This window comes from Pongo pygmaeus, chromosome 6, assembly GCF_028885625.2.
Source record: "Pongo pygmaeus isolate AG05252 chromosome 6, NHGRI_mPonPyg2-v2.0_pri, whole genome shotgun sequence".
NCBI classification, from domain to species: Eukaryota; Metazoa; Chordata; class Mammalia; order Primates; family Hominidae; genus Pongo; species Pongo pygmaeus.
In genome coordinates this window covers 29150943-29168335 of record NC_072379.2, presented here as the reverse complement: position 1 = coordinate 29168335, position 17393 = coordinate 29150943, and positions in this window count along the sequence as shown.

Below are 17393 nucleotides of genomic sequence, written 5' to 3'. Positions count from 1 at the left end.
CTCTATCAATTGGTAGGTTCAACTCTGTGAGTTGAATGAACTCATCACAAAGAAGTTTCTGAGAATCCATCTCTCTAGTTTTTATGTGAAGATATTTCCTTTTCCAACATAGGCCTCAAGGTGCTCCGAATAAACACTTGCAGATTCTACAAAAGGAGTGTTTCAAAACTGTTCTATCAAAGGGAACGTTCAAGTCTGTGAGTTGAATGCACTCATCACACAGAAGTTTCTCAGAATGCTTCTGTCTAGTTTTTAGGTGAAGAGATTTCATTTCCCAGCATAGGCCTCAAAGCGCTCCAAATATCCACTTGCAGAATCTACGAAAAGAGTGTTTCAAAGCTGCTCTTTCAAAAGCAAGGTTCAAGTCTGTGTGTTGAATGCACTCATCAGAAAGAAGTTTCTGAGAATGCTTCTGTCTAGTTCTTACGTGAAGATATTTCCTTTTCCAGCTGAGGCCTCAAAGCGCTCCAAATAAACACTTGCAAATTCTACAAAAGGAGTGTTTCAAAAGAGTTCTATCAAAAGGAACGTTCAAGTCTGTGAGTTGAATGCACTTATCATACAGAAGTTTCCTGGAATGCTTCTGTCTAGTTTTTATGTGAAGACATTTCCTTTTCCAGCATAGGCCTCAAAGCGCTCCAAATATCCACTTGCAGATTCTACCAAAAGAGTGTTTCAAAACTGCTCTATCAAAAGCAAGCTTCAACACTGTGAGTAGAATGCACTCATCACAAAGAAGTTTCTGAGAATGCTTCTGTCTAGTTTTTATGTGAAGATATTTCCTTTTCCAGCATAGGCCTCAAAACGCTCCAAATATCCACTTGCAGAATCTATAAGAAGAGTGTTTCCAAACTGCTCTTTCGAAAGGAAGCTTCAATTCTGTGAGTTGAATGCACTCATCACAAAGAAGTTTCTGAGAATGCTTCCGTCTAATTTCTATATGAAGATCTTTCCTTTTCCAACGTAGGCCTCAAAGTGCTCCAAATAAACAATTGCAGATTCTACAAAAGGAGTGTTTCAAAACTGCTCTTTCTATAGGTAAGTTCAAGTCTGTGAGTTGAATGCACTCAACACAAAGAAGTTTCTGAGTATGCTTCTGTTCAGTTTTTATGTGAAGATATTTCCTTTTCCAGCATAGGCCTCAAACGGCTCCAAATATCCCCTTGCAGATTCTATAAAAAGAGTGTTTCCAAACTTCTCTATCAATTGGTAGGTTCAACACTGTGAGTTGAATGAACTCATCACAAAGAAGTTTCTGAGAATCCTTCTGTCTAGTTTTTATGTGAAGATATTTCCTTTTCCAACATAGGCCTCAAGGTGCTCCGAATAAACACTTGCAGATTCTACAAAAGGAGTGTTTCAAAACTGTTCTATCAAAGGGAACGTTCAAGTCTGTGAGTTGAATGCACTCATCACACAGAAGTTTCTCAGAATGCTTCTGTCTAGTTTTTAGGTGAAGAGATTTCATTTCCCAGCATAGGCCTCAAAGCGCTCCAAATATCCACTTGCAGATTCTACGAAAAGTGTGTTTCAAAGCTTCTCTTTCAAAAGCAAGGTTCAAGTCTGTGTGTTGAATGCACTCATCAGAAAGAAGTTTCTGAGAATGCTTCTGTCTAGTTCTTACGTGAAGATATTTCCTTTTCCAGCTTAGGCCTCAAAGCGCTCCAAATAAACACTTGCAAATTCTACAAAAGGAGTGTTTCAAAAGAGTTCTATCAAAAGGAACGTTCAAGTCTGTGAGTTGAATGCACTTATCATACAGAAGTTTCCTGGAATGCTTCTCTCTAGTTTTTACATGCAGATATTTCCTTTACCAGCACAGGCCTCTAAGCACTCCAAATATCCAATTACAGACTCTACAAAAAGTGTGTTTCAAAACTACTCTATCAAAAGGAATGTTCAACTTTGTGGGTTCAATGCATGCATCACAAAGTAGTTTCTGAGAAAGCTTCTGTCTGGCTTTTAGGTGAAGATATTTCCTTTTCCAGCATTGGCCTCAAACCCCTCCAAATATCCACTAGCTGATCCTACAAAAAGAGTGTTTCAAAACTCCTCTATCAAAAGAAAGGATCAACTCTGTGGATTGAATGTATACATCACAAAGAATATTCTGAGAATGCTTCTGTATAGTTTTTAGGTGAAGATATTTCCTTTTCCAGCATTGGCCTGAAATCGCTCCAAATAGCCACTTCTAGATTCCACAGAAAGAGTGTTTCAAAACTGCTCTATCAAAAGCAAGGTTCAACTCTCTGAGTTGAATGTGCACATAACAAAGAAGATTCTGAGAATGCTTCTGTATAGATTTTATGTGAAGTTATTTCCATTTCCAGTATAGGCCTAAATGGGCTTCAAATATCCACTTGTAGACTCTACAAAAATGTGTTTCAAAACTGCTCTATCAAAAGGAATGATCAACTCTGTGAGTTGAATGCATACATCCCAAACAACTTTCTTAGAATGCTACTCTCTAGTTTTTATGTGGAGATATTTCCTTTTCCTGCTTAGGCCTCAAAGAACTATATATATACATTGCAAATTTTACAAAAAGAGTGATTCAAAACTGTTCTATCTAAAGAAAGGTTCAATTCTGTCAGTTGAATGCACACATCACAAAGGAATTTCTCATAATGCTTCTGTCTAGTTTTTATAAGCGGATATTTCCTTTTCCAGCACAGGCCTCAAAGCGCTCCAAATATCCACTTGCAGATTCTACAAAAAGTGTGTTTCAAAACTGCTCTATCAAAAGGAAGGTTCAACTCTGTGAGCTGAATGCACTCATCACAAGGAAGTTTCTGAGAATGCTTCTGTCTGGAATTTATGTGATGATATTTCCTTTTCCAGCATTGGCCTCAAACCGCTCCAAATATCCACTAGCAGATACTTCAAAAAGAGTTTCAACACTGTTCTATCAAAAGGAAGAATCAACTCTGTGAATTGAATGCACACATCACAAAGAAGTTTCTAAGAGTGCTTCGGACTAGTTTTTATGTGAAGATATTCCCGTTTGCAATGAAGGCCTCAAAGCGGTCAAAATAACCAATTGCATATTCTACACAAAGAAAGTTTCAAAACTGCGCTATGAAGGTTTGGCTCAACTCTGAGATTCGAATACATATATCACAAAGCAGTATCTGAAAATGCTTCTGTCTAGATTTTATGCGAAGATATTCCCGTTTCCAACAAAGGACTCAAATCGGTCCAAATATCCACTTGCAGTGTCTACATAAAGAGTGTTTCAAAACTACTCTATAAAAGGGAACTTTCAACTCTGAGAGTTGAATGCACCCATCCAAAGAAGTTTCTGAGAAGGTTTCTGTCTATTTTTAAAGTGAAGATATTCCCTTTACTACCAAAGGCCCCAAAGCACTCCAAGTATCCACTTGCAAAATCTACAAAAAGACTGTTTCAAAACAACTCTATCAAAAGGAAGACTCACCTCTATGAGTTGAATGCTCACATCAGAAAGTAGTTTCTGAGAATGCTTCTGTCTAGTTTTTTTTTTGAAGATATTCCCGTCTCCAACAAAGGCATCAAATCACTTCAATTATCCACTTTCAGGTTCTACAAAAAGAGTGTTTCAAAACTGCTCTACGAAAAGTTATGTTCCCCTCTGTGAGTTGAATACACACATCACAAAGTAGTTTCTGATAATGCTTCTGTCTAGTTATTTGAAGATATTTCCTTTTCCACCATAGCCTTCAAAGCATTAAAAATGTCCACTTGACGATACTTCAAAAGGACTGTTTCAAAATTGCTCTATCAAAAGAAAGTTTCAACTCTGTGAGTTGAATGAACGCATCACAAAGTAGTTTCTGATAATGCTTCTGTGTAGTTTTAATTTGAAGATATTCCCATTTGAATAAAGGCTTCAAAGCGCCCCCAATATTAACATGCAGATTCTGCAAAAAGAGTGTTTCAAAATTGCTCTATCAAAAGGAAGGTTCAACTCTTTGAGTTGAATGCACACATCACTACAAAGTTTCTGAGAATGCTTCTAATATTTATGTGAAGATATTTCCCTTTTCCCTGAATTCTCCAAAGCCCTACAAATGTCCACTTGCAGATCATTAAAAAAATGTTTCAACACTACTCTAAAAAAAGGAAGGCTCCACTCTGTGAGTTGAATGCACACATCACAAAGAATTTTCTGAGAATATTTCTGTCTACTTTTTATGAGGAGATATTTCCTTTTCTACCAGAGGCCTCAAAGCACTCCAAATATCCACTTTCAGATTCTCCAGAAAGTGTTTTAAAACTACTCTATAAAAACAAATGTTCAACTCTGTGAGTTGCTTGCACACATCACAAGTAGTTTCGGAGAATGATTCTGTCTACTTTTCATTTGAAGATACTCTCATTTCCAACGAAGGCTTCAAAGTGTTCCAAACGTCCACTTGGAGACTCTACAAAAAGAGCGTTTCAAAACTGCTCTATCAAAAGGAAAGTTCAAATCTGTGAGTTTAGTGCACACATCACAAAGAAGTTTCTGAGAATTATTCTGTCTAGTTTTTATGTGAAGATAGTTCCTTTTCTGCCACAGGCCTCAAAGCGCTCCAAATATCCACTTGCAGAATCTACAAAAATAGTGTTTCATAACTGCTTTATCAAAAAGAAGGCTCAAGTCTGTGAGTGGAATGAACATATCACAAAGTAGTTTCTGAGAATGTTTCTGTCTAGTTTTCATATGAAGGTATTTCCTTTTCCACTGAAGGTCTCAAAGCACTCCAAATGTCCACAAGCAGATTCTACAAAAATGTGTTTCAAAACTTGTCTATTCAAAGTATGGTTCAACTCTGTTAGTTGAATGCACACATCACAAAGAAGTTTCTGAGAATGCTTCTGTCTAGTTTTTATATGAAGGCATATCTTTTCCACCGAGGCCTGAAAGCCCTCCAAATATCCGCCTGCAGGTTCTACCAAAAAATGTTTCAAACTGCTCAATCAAAAGAATGGTTCTGCTCTGTTAGTTCAATGCACACATGACAATGTAGCTTTCTGAGAATGTTTCTGTCTTGTTTTTATTGGAGGATATTCCCTTTTCCAACGAAGACTTCAAATTGCTCCAAACATCCACTTGCAGATTCTACAAAAACAATGTATGTAAACTGCTCTACCAAAAGGAAGGTTCCATTCTGTGAGTTGAATGCACACATCACAAAAAAGTTTCTGAGAATGCTTCTGTCTAGTTTTTATGTGAAGATATTCCCGTTTCCAATGAAGGCTTAAAAGTGCTGCAAATATCCCCTTCCAGATTCTACAAAAAGAGTGTTTCAAAACTACTCTGTGAAGAGTTATGTTCAACGCTGTGAGTTCAATGCACACATCACAAAGAAGTTTCTGAGAATGCTTCTGTCTAGTTTTTATGTGAAGATATTTTCATTACCACCAAAGGCCTCAAAGTGCTCCAAATGTCCACTTGCAGATTCTAGAAAAGGAGTGCTGAAAACTACACTATCAAAAGAATGGTTCAACTCTGTGAGTTGAAAGCACGCATCACAAACTAGTTTCTAAGAATGCTTCCATCTAATTTTTATTTGAAGATATTCCCGTTTCCAACGAAGGCTTCAAAGTGATCTAAATATCCACTTGCAAATTCTACAAAAAGAGTGTTTCAAACCTGCAGTATCAAAAAGAAGTTTCAGCTCTGTGAGTTGAATGCACACATTACAAAGGAGTTTCTGAAAATGCTTTTGTCTAGTTTTTATGTGAAGATATTTCCTTTTCCACCGAAGTCCTCAAAGCGCTTCAAATGCCCACAAGCCGATTCTACAAAAAAAGTGTTTCAAAACTTCTCTATCCAAAGGAAGGTTCAAATCCTTGAGTTGAAAGCACACATCACAAATAAGTTGCTGAGAATGCTTCTCTCTAGTTTTTATAGGAAGCTGTTTCCTTTTCCACCGAAGGCCTCAAAGCCCTAAAAATGTGCACTTACAGATTCTACAGAAAGTGTTTCAAAACTGCTCTATGAAAAGAGAGGTTGAACTCTGTAAGGTGAATGCACACATCACAATGTAGTTTCTGAGAATGCTTCTGTCTAGTGTTTAGTGGATGATATTCCCTTTTCCAACGAAGACTTCAAATTGCTCCAAATATCCACTTTCAGATTCTGCAAAAAGAGTGTTTTAAAACTGCTCTATCAAAAGGAAGGTTCAACTCTGTGAGTTGAATGCCCACATCACTGTGAAGTTTCTGAGAATGCTTCTCTCTAGTTTTTATGAGGAGATATTTCCCTTTCTACCATAGGCCTCAAATCGCTCCAAATATCCACTTAAAAATTCTGCAAAAAGAGTGTTTCAAAACTACTCTATTGAAAGAAAGGTTCAACTCTGTGAATTGAATGCACACATCACAAAGAGGATTCTGAGAATGCTTCTGTCTAGTTTTTATGTGAAGATATTTCCTTTTCCAGCATAATCCTTAAAGAGCTTCAAATATCCACTTGCAGATTCTAGAAAAAGATGGTTTCAAAACTGCTCTATGAAACGGAAAGTTCAACTCTGTGAGTTGAATGAACACATCAAAAACAAGTTTCTGAGAATGCTACTCACTAGTTTTTACGTGAAGATATTTCCTTTTCCAGCTTAGGCCTCAAAGCACTCCATTTATACACTTGCAGATTATACGAAAAGAGTGTTTCAAAACTTCTCTATCAAAAGGAAGGTTCATCTCTGTTAGTTGAATGCACACATCACAAAGGAGTTTCTGAGAATGCTTCTGTCTAGTTTTTATATGTGGATATTTCCTTTTCCAGCCGAGGCCTCAAAGCGCTGCAAATATCCACTAGCAAATTCTACAAAACGAGTCTTTCAAAACTGCTCTACCAAAAGGAAGGTACAAGTTTGTGATTTGAAAGCACACATCACTAATTAGTCTCTGAGAACGCTTCTCTCTAGATTTTATATGAAGATATTTCTTTTTCGACCAGAGGCTGTAATCGCTCGAAATATCCACTTGCAGATTCTACAAAAGAGTGCTTCAAAACTACTCTACCAAAAGGTGGGTTCAACTCCGTGAGTTGAGAGCATACATCAAACAGAAGTTTCTGGGAACGCTTCTGTCTAGTTTTTATATGAAGATATTCGTTTTCCCCCCAGAGGATGCAATCGCTCCAAATATCGACTTGGAGAGTCTACAAAAAGAGTGTTGCAAAACTACTCAATCAAAAGGAAGATTCAACTCTGTGAGTTGAATGCAAACATCACATAGAAGTTTCTGAGAATGCTTCTGTCTAGTATTTATGTGAAGATATATCTTTTACCAGGATTGGTCCCAAAGTGCCCCAAATAAACACTTGCAGATTCTGCAAATAGAGTGTTTCAAAACTGCTCTATCAAAAGGAAGGTTCAACTATTTGAACTGAATGCACAAATCACAAAGAGGTTTCTAAGAATCCTTCTGTCTAGTTTTTAAGTGAAGATATTTCCTTTTCCAGCATAGGCCTTATAGGGCTTCAAATATCCACTGGCAGATCCTACAAAAAGAGGGTTTCAAAACTGCTCTATCAAAAGGAAGTTTCAACTCTGTGAGTTGAATGCATACATCACAAACAAGATTCTGAGAAAGCCACTGTCTAGTTTTATGTGAAGATATATCTTTTTCCAGGTTAGGCCTCAAAGCGCTCCATTTATACACTTGCAGATTATACAAAAAGAGTGTTTCAGAACTGCTATATCAAAAGGAAGGTTCAACTCTGTTAGTTGAATGCACACATCACAAAGGAGTTTCTGAGAATTCTTCTAATTTTAATGTGAAGATATTTCCTTTTCCAGCATAGGCCTTAAAGGGCTCCAAATATCCCCTTGCAGATCCTACAAAAAGAGTGTTTCAAAACTGCTCTATCAAAGGATTGACTCAACTCTCTGACTTGAACGTATACATCACAAAGGAGTTTCTAAGAATGCTTCCATCTAGTTTTTATATGAACATATTTCTTTTTCCACCAGAGGATGCAATCGCTTCAAGTATCGACTTGGAAATTCTGCAAAAAGAGTATGTCAAAACTGCTCTATCAGAAGGAAGGTTCAACTCTGTGAGTTGAATGCACACATCAGAAAGAAGTTTCTGAGAATGCTTCTGTCTAGTTTTTAATGTGCGGATATTTCCTTTTCCAGCACTGGCCTAGAAGCCCTCCAAATATCCAATTGCAGATACAACAAAAACAGTGTATTAAAATTGCTCTATCAAAAGGAAGGTTCAACACTGTGAGCTGAATGGGCCCATGAAAAAGAAGTATCTGAGAATGCTTCTGTCTAGTTTTTATGTGAAGCTATTTCCTTTTTCAGCATTCTCCTCGAGGCACTCAAAGTATCCAACTGCAGATTCTACAAAAAGAGTGTCAGAAGTGCTCTATCAAAAGGATGGTTCAACACCGTGAGTTGAATGCATATATGAGAAACAAGTTTCTGAGAAAGCTACTCGGTAGTTTTTATGCGAAGATATTTCCTTTTCCAGCATAGGCCTCAAAGCGTTCCAATTATCGACTTGCAGATTCTACTAAAACAGTGTTTCAAAACTGTTCTATCAAAAGGAAAGTTCAACTCTGTGTGTTGAATGCTCACATCACAAAGAAGTTTCTGAGACTGCTTCTGTCTAGTTTTTATGTGAAGAAACTTCCTTTTCCAGCAGAGGCCTCAAAGCGCTCCAAATATCCACTTGCAGATTCTACAAAAAGAGTGTTTCAAAACTGCTCTATCAAAAGGAAGGTTCAACTCTGTGAGCTGAATGCACTCATCACAAGGAAGTTTCTGAGAATGCTTCTGTCTGGAATTTATGTGATGATATTTCCTTTTCCAGCATACGCGTCCAAGCATTCCAAATATCCACGTGCAGATTCCACGAAACGAGTGTTTCAAAACTGTTCCATCAAAAGGAAGGTTCAACTCTGTGAGTAGAATGCACTCATCACAAAGAAGTTTCTGAGAATACTTCTGTATACTTTTCATCTGAATGTATTTCCTTTCCCACTAGCTGCCGCAATCGCACCAAATATCCACTTGCAGTTTCCACAAAAAGAGTGTTGCAGAACTGCTCTGGGGAAAGGAATGTTCAACTCAGTGAGTTCAATCCCCACACGGCAAAGAAGTTTCTGAGAATGCTTCTGTCTAGTTTTTATATGAAGATATTTCCTTTTCCAGCATAGGCCTCAAAGCGCTCTAAATATCCACTTTCACATTCTACAAAAACAGCCTTTCAAACAGGGTGTATCAAAAGGAAGGTTCAACTCTGTGACTTGAATGCACTCATCACAAAGAAGTTTCTGAGAATGCTTCCATCTGGTTTTTATGTGATGACATTTCTTTTTGCAGCATAGGCCTCAAAGCGCTCCAACTATCCACTTGCAGATTCTACAAAAAGAGTGTTTTAAAACTGCTCTATCGAAAGGAAGTTTGAACTCTGTGAGTCGAAAGCACAAAGCACCGGGAACTTTCTGAGAATGCGTTTGTCTAGTTTCTATGTGAAGATATTTGCTTTCCCAGCATAGGCCTCAAGGCACTCCATACGTCCACTTGCAGATTCTACTAAAAGAGTGTTTCAAATCTTTTCTATCAAAAGGAAAATTCAACTCTGTGAGTTGAATGCACTCATCACAAAGAAGTTTCTGAAAATGCTATTGTCTAGTTTTTTATATGAAGATATTTCCTTTGCCAGCGTAGGCCTGAAATCGCTCCAAATAGCCACTTGCAAATTCTACAAAAAGAGTGCTTCAAAACTGCGCTATGAAAAGGAAGGTTCCACTCAGTGAGTTAGATGCATAAAGCACAGGGAAGTTTCTGAGAATGCATCCGTCTAGTTTTTAGGTGAAGATATTTCCTTTTCCAGGGTTGGCCTCTTAGCACTCCAAATATCCACTAGCAGATTCTACTAAAAGTGTGTTTCAAAACTTCTGTATCAAAAGGAAGCTTCAACTCTGTGAGTTGAATGCGCACATCACAAAGATCTTTCTGAGAATGCTTCTATCTAGTTTTGATGCGAAGATATTTCCTTTTCCAGCATAGGCCTCAAAGCGTTCCAATTATCGACTTGCAGATTCTACTAAAACAGTGTTTCAAAACTGTTCTATCAACAGGAAAGTTCAACTCTGTGTGTTGAATGCTCACATCACAAAGAAGTTTCTGAGACTGCTTCTGTCTAGTTTTTATGTGAAGGAATTTCCTTTTCCAGCAGAGGCCTCAAAGCGCTCCAAATATCCACTTGCACATTCTACAAAAAGAGTGTTTCAAAACTGCTCTATCAAAAGGAAGGTTCAACTCTGTGAGCTGAATGCACTCATCACAAGGAAGTTTCTGAGAATGCTTCTGTCTGGAATTTATGTGATGATATTTCCTTTTCCAGCATACGCGTCCAAGCATTCCAAATATCCACTTGCAGATTCCACGAAACGAGTGTTTCAAAACTGTTCCATCAAAAGGAAGGTTCAACTCTGTGAGTAGAATGCACTCATCACAAAGAAGTTTCTGAGAATACTTCTGTATACTTTTCATCTGAATGTATTTCCTTTCCCACTAGATGCCGCAATCGCACCAAATTTCCACTTGCAGTTTCCACAAAAAGAGTGTTACAGAACTGCTCTGGGGAAAGGAATGTTCAACTCAGTGAGTTCAATCCCCACACGGCAAAGAAGTTTCTGAGAATGCTTCTGTCTAGTTTTTATATGAAGATATTTCCTTTTCCAGCATAGGCCACAAAGCGCTCTAAATATCCACTTTCACATTCTACAAAAACAGCCTTTCAAACAGGGTGTATCAAAAGGAAGGTTCAACTCTGTGACTTGAATGCACTCATCACAAAGAAGTTTCTGAGAATGCTTCCATCTGGTTTTTATGTGATGACATTTCTTTTTGCAGCATAGGCCTCAAAGCGCTCCAACTATCCACTTGCAGATTCTACAAAAAGAGTGTTTTAAAACTGCTCTATCAAAAGGAAGTTTGAACTCTGTGAGTCGAATGCACAAAGCAGCGTGAACTTTCTGAGAATGCGTTTGTCTAGTTTCTATGTGAAGATATTTGCTTTCCCAGCATAGGCCTCAATGCACTCCATACGTCCACTTGCAGATTCTACTAAAAGAGTGTTTCAAATCTTTTCTATCAAAAGGAAAATTCAACTCTGTGGGTTGAATGCACTCATCACAAAGAAGTTTCTGAAAATCCTTTTGTCTAGTTTTTATATGAAGATATTTCCTTTGCCAGCGTAGGCCTGAAATCGCTCCAAATAGCCACTTGCAAATTCTACAAAAAGAGTGCTTCAAAACTGCGCTATGAAAAGGAAGGTTCCACTCAGTGAGTTAGATGCATAAAGCACAGGGAAGTTTCTGAGAATGCATCCGTCTAGTTTTTAGGTGAAGATATTTCCTTTTCCAGGGTTGGCCTCTTAGCATTCCAAATATCCACTAGCAGATTCTACTAAAAGTGTGTTTCAAAACTTCTGTATCAAAAGGAAGCTTCAACTCTGTGAGTTGAATGCGCACATCACAAAGATCTTTCTGAGAATGCTTCTATCTAGTTTTGATGCGAAGATATTTCCTTTTCCAGCATAGGCCTCAAAGCGTTCCAATTATCGACTTGCAGATTCTACTAAAACAGTGTTTCAAAACTGTTCTATCAAAAGGAAAGTTCTACTCTGTGTGTTGAATGCTCACATCACAAAGAAGTTTCTGAGACTGCTTCTGTCTAGTTTTTATGTGAAGAAATTTCCATTTCCAGCAGAGGCCTCAAAGCGCTCCAAATATCCACTTGCAGATTCTACAAAAAGAGTGTTTCAAAACTGCTCTATCAAAAGGAAGGTGCAACTCTGTGAGCTGAATGCACTCATCACAAGGAAGTTTTTGAGAATGCTTCTGTCTGGAATTTATGTGATGATATTTCCTTTTCCAGCATACGCGTCCAAGCATTCCAAATATCCACTTGCAGATTCCACGAAACGAGTGTTTCAAAACTGTTCCATCAAAAGGAAGGTCCAACTCTGTGAGTAGAATGCACTCATCACAAAGAAGTTTCTGAGAATACTTCTGTATACTTTTCATCTGAATGTATTTCCTTTCCCACTAGATGCCGCAATCGCATCAAATATCCACTTGCAGTTTCCACAAAAAGAGTGTTGCAGAACTGCTCTGGGGAAAGGAATGTTCAACTCAGTGAGTTCAATCCCCACACGGCAAAGAAGTTTCTGAGAATGCTTCTGTCTAGTTTTTATATGAAGATATTTCCTTTTCCAGCATAGGCCTCAAAGCGCTCTAAATATCCACTTTCACATTCTACAAAAACAGCCTTTCAAACAGGGTGTATCAAAAGGAAGGTTCAACTCTGTGACTTGAATGCACTCATCACAAAGAAGTTTCTGAGAATGCTTCCATCTGGTTTTTATGTGATGACATTTCTTTTTGCAGCATAGGCGTCAAAGCGCTCCAACTATCCACTTGCAGATTCTACAAAAAGAGTGTTTTAAAACTGCTCTATCAACAGGAAGTTTGAACTCCGTGAGGCGAATGCACAAAGCACCGGGAACTTTCTGAGAATGCGTTTGTCTAGTTTCTATGTGAAGATATTTGCTTTCCCAGCATAGGCCTCAATGCACTCCATACGTCCACTTGCAGATTCTACTAAAAGAGTGTTTCAAATCTTTTCTATCAAAAGGAAAATTCAACTCTGTGAGTTGAATGCACTCATCACAAAGAAGTTTCTGAAAATGCTTTTGCCTAGTTTTTATATGAAGATATTTCCTTTGCCAGCGTAGGCCTGAAATCGCTCCAAATAGCCACTTGCAAATTCTACAAAAAGAGTGCTTCAAAACTGCGCTATGAAAAGGAAGGTTCCACTCAGTGAGTTAGATGCATAAAGCACAGGGAAGTTTCTGAGAATGCATCCGTCTAGTTTTTAGGTGAAGATATTTCCTTTTCCAGGGTTGGCCTCTTAGCACTCCAAATATCCACTAGCAGATTCTACTAAAAGTGTGTTTCAAAACTTCTGTATCAAAAGGAAGCTTCAACTCTGTGAGTTGAATGCGCACATCACAAAGATCTTTCTGGGAATGCTTCTATCTAGTTTTGATGCGAAGATATTTCCTTTTCCAGCATAGGCCTCAAAGCGTTCCAATTATCGACTTGCAGATTCTACTAAAACAGTGTTTCAAAACTGTTCTATCAAAAGGAAAGTTCAACTCTGTGTGTTGAATGCTCACATCACAAAGAAGTTTCTGGGACTGCTTCTGTCTAGTTTTTATGTGAAGAAATTTCCTTTTCCAGCAGAGGCCTCAAAGCGCTCCAAATATCCACTTGCAGATTCTACAAAAAGAGTGTTTCAAAACTGCTCTATCAAAAGGAAGGTGCAACTCTGTGAGCTGAATGCACTCATCACAAGGAAGTTTTTGAGAATGCTTCTGTCTGGAATTTATGTGATGATATTTCCTTTTCCAGCATACGCGTCCAAGCATTCCAAATATCCACTTGCAGATTCCACGAAACGAGTGTTTCAAAACTGTTCCATCAAAAGGAAGGTTCAACTCTGTGAGTAGAATGCACTCATCACAAAGAAGTTTCTGAGAATACTTCTGTATACTTTTCATCTGAATGTATTTCCTTTCCCACTAGATGCCGCAATCGCACCAAATATCCACTTGCAGTTTCCACAAAAAGAGTGTTGCAGAAATGCTCTGGGGAAAGGAATGTTCAACTCAGTGAGTTCAATCCCCACACGGCAAAGAAGTTTCTGAGAATGCTTCTGTCTAGTTTTTATATGAAGATATTTCCTTTTCCAGCATAGGCCTCAAAGCGCTCTAAATATCCACTTTCACATTCTACAAAAACAGCCTTTCAAACAGGGTGTATCAAAAGGAAGGTTCAACTCTGTGACTTGAATGCACTCATCACAAAGAAGTTTCTGAGAATGCTTCCATCTGGTCTTTATGTGATGACATTTCTTTTTGCAGCATAGGCCACAAAGCGCTCCAACTATCCCCTTGCAGATTCTACAAAAAGAGTGTTTTAAAACTGCTCTATCAAAAGGAAGTTTGAACTCTGTGAGTCGAATGCACAAAGCACCGAGAACTTTCTGAGAATGAGTTTGTCTAGTTTCTATGTGAAGATATTTGCTTTCCCAGCATAGGCCTCAATGCACTCCATACGTCCACTTGCAGATTCTACTAAAAGAGTGTTTCAAATCTTTTCTATCAAAAGGAAAATTCAACTCTGTGAGTTGAATGCACTCATCACAAAGAAGTTTCTGAAAATGCTTTTGTCTAGTTTTTATATGAAGATATTTCCTTTGCCAGCGTAGGCCTGAAATCGCTCCAAATAGCCACTTGCAAATTCTACAAAAAGAGTGCTTCAAAACTGCGCTATGAAAAGGAAGGTTCCACTCAGTGAGTTAGATGCATAAAGCACAGGGAAGTTTCTGAGAATGCATCCGTCTAGTTTTTAGGTGAAGATATTTCCTTTTCCAGGGTTGGCCACTTAGCACTCCAAATATCCACTAGCAGATTCTACTAAAAGTGTGTTTCAAAACTTCTGTATCAAAAGGAAGCTTCAACTCTGTGAGTTGAATGCGCACATCACAAAGATCTTTCTGGGAATGCTTCTATCTAGTTTTGATGCGAAGATATTTCCTTTTCCAGCATAGGCCTCAAAGCGCTCCAACTATCCACTTGCAGATTCTACAAAAAGAGTGTTTTAAAACTGCTCTATCAAAAGGAAGTTTGAACTCTGTGAGTCGAATGCACAAAGCACCGGGAACTTTCTGAGAATGCGTTTGTCTAGTTTCTATGTGAAGATATTTGCTTTCCCAGCATAGGCCTCAATGCACTCCATACGTCCACTTGCAGATTCTACTAAAAGAGTGTTTCAAATCTTTTCTATCAAAAGGAAAATTCAACTCTGTGGGTTGAATGCACTCATCACAAAGAAGTTTCTGAAAATGCTTTTGTCTAGTTTTTATATGAAGATATTTCCTTTGCCAGCGTAGGCCTGAAATCGCTCCAAATAGCCACTTGCAAATTCTACAAAAAGAGTGCTTCAAAACTGCGCTATGAAAAGGAAGGTTCCACTCAGTGAGTTAGATGCATAAAGCACAGGGAAGTTTCTGAGAATGCATCCGTCTAGTTTTTAGGAGAAGATATTTCCTTTTCCAGGGTTGGCCTCTTAGCACTCCAAATAACCACTAGCAGATTCTACTAAAAGTGTGTTTCAAAACTTCTGTATCAAAAGGAAGCTTCAACTCTGTGAGTTGAATGCGCACATCACAAAGATCTTTCTGAGAATGCTTCTATCTAGTTTTGATGCGAAGATATTTCCTTTTCCAGCATAGGCCTCAAAGCGTTCCAATTATCGACTTGCAGATTCTACTAAAACAGTGTTTCAAAACTGTTCTATCAAAAGGAAAGTTCTACTCTGTGTGTTGAATGCTCACATCATAAAGAAGTTTCTGAGACTGCTTCTGTCTAGTTTTTATGTGAAGAAATTTCCATTTCCAGCAGAGGCCTCAAAGCGCTCCAAATATCCACTTGCAGATTCTACAAAAAGAGTGTTTCAAAACTGCTCTATCAAAAGGAAGGTGCAACTCTGTGAGCTGAATGCACTCATCACAAGGAAGTTTTTGAGAATGCTTCTGTCTGGAATTTATGTGATGATATTTCCTTTTCCAGCATACGCATCCAAGCATTCCAAATATCCACTTGCAGATTCCACGAAACGAGTGTTTCAAAACTGTTCCATCAAAAGGAAGGTCCAACTCTGTGAGTAGAATGCACTCATCACAAAGAAGTTTCTGAGAATACTTCTGTATACTTTTCATCTGAATGTATTTCCTTTCCCACTAGATGCCGCAATCGCATCAAATATCCACTTGCAGTTTCCACAAAAAGAGTGTTGCAGAACTGCTCTGGGGAAAGGAATGTTCAACTCAGTGAGTTCAATCCCCACACGGCAAAGAAGTTTCTGAGAATGCTTCTGTCTAGTTTTTATATGAAGATATTTCCTTTTCCAGCATAGGCCTCAAAGCGCTCTAAATATCCACTTTCACATTCTACAAAAACAGCCTTTCAAACAGGGTGTATCAAAAGGAAGGTTCAACTCTGTGACTTGAATGCACTCATCACAAAGAAGTTTCTGAGAATGCTTCCATCTGGTTTTTATGTGATGACATTTCTTTTTGCAGCATAGGCCTCAAAGCGCTCCAACTATCCACTTGCAGATTCTACAAAAAGAGTGTTTTAAAACTGCTCTATCAACAGGAAGTTTGAACTCCGTGAGGCGAATGCACAAAGCACCGGGAACTTTCTGAGAATGCGTTTGTCTAGTTTCTATGTGAAGATATTTGCTTTCCCAGCATAGGCCTCAATGCACTCCATACGTCCACTTGCAGATTCTACTAAAAGAGTGTTTCAAATCTTTTCTATCAAAAGGAAAATTCAACTCTGTGAGTTGAATGCACTCATCACAAAGAAGTTTCTGAAAATGCTTGTGCCTAGTTTTTATATGAAGATATTTCCTTTGCCAGCGTAGGCCTGAAATCGCTCCAAATAGCCACTTGCAAATTCTACAAAAAGAGTGCTTCAAAACTGCGCTATGAAAAGGAAGGTTCCACTCAGTGAGTTAGATGCATAAAGCACAGGGAAGTTTCTGAGAATGCATCCGTCTAGTTTTTAGGTGAAGATATTTCCTTTTCCAGGGTTGGCCTCTTAGCACTCCAAATATCCACTAGCAGATTCTACTAAAAGTGTGTTTCAAAACTTCTGTATCAAAAGGAAGCTTCAACTCTGTGAGTTGAATGCGCACATCACAAAGATCTTTCTGGGAATGCTTCTATCTAGTTTTGATGCGAAGATATTTCCTTTTCCAGCATAGGCCTCAAAGCGTTCCAATTATCGACTTGCAGATTCTACTAAAACAGTGTTTCAAAACTGTTCTATCAAAAGGAAAGTTCAACTCTGTGTGTTGAATGCTCACATCACAAAGAAGTTTCTGGGACTGCTTCTGTCTAGTTTTTATGTGAAGAAATTTCCTTTTCCAGCAGAGGCCTCAAAGCGCTCCAAATATCCACTTGCAGATTCTACAAAAAGAGTGTTTCAAAACTGCTCTATCAAAAGGAAGGTGCAACTCTGTGAGCTGAATGCACTCATCACAAGGAAGTTTTTGAGAATGCTTCTGTCTGGAATTTATGTGATGATATTTCCTTTTCCAGCATACGCGTCCAAGCATTCCAAATATCCACTTGCAGATTCCACGAAACGAGTGTTTCAAAACTGTTCCATCAAAAGGAAGGTTCAACTCTGTGAGTAGAATGCACTCATCACAAAGAAGTTTCTGAGAATACTTCTGTATACTTTTCATCTGAATGTATTTCCTTTCCCACTAGATGCCGCAATCGCACCAAATATCCACTTGCAGTTTCCACAAAAAGAGTGTT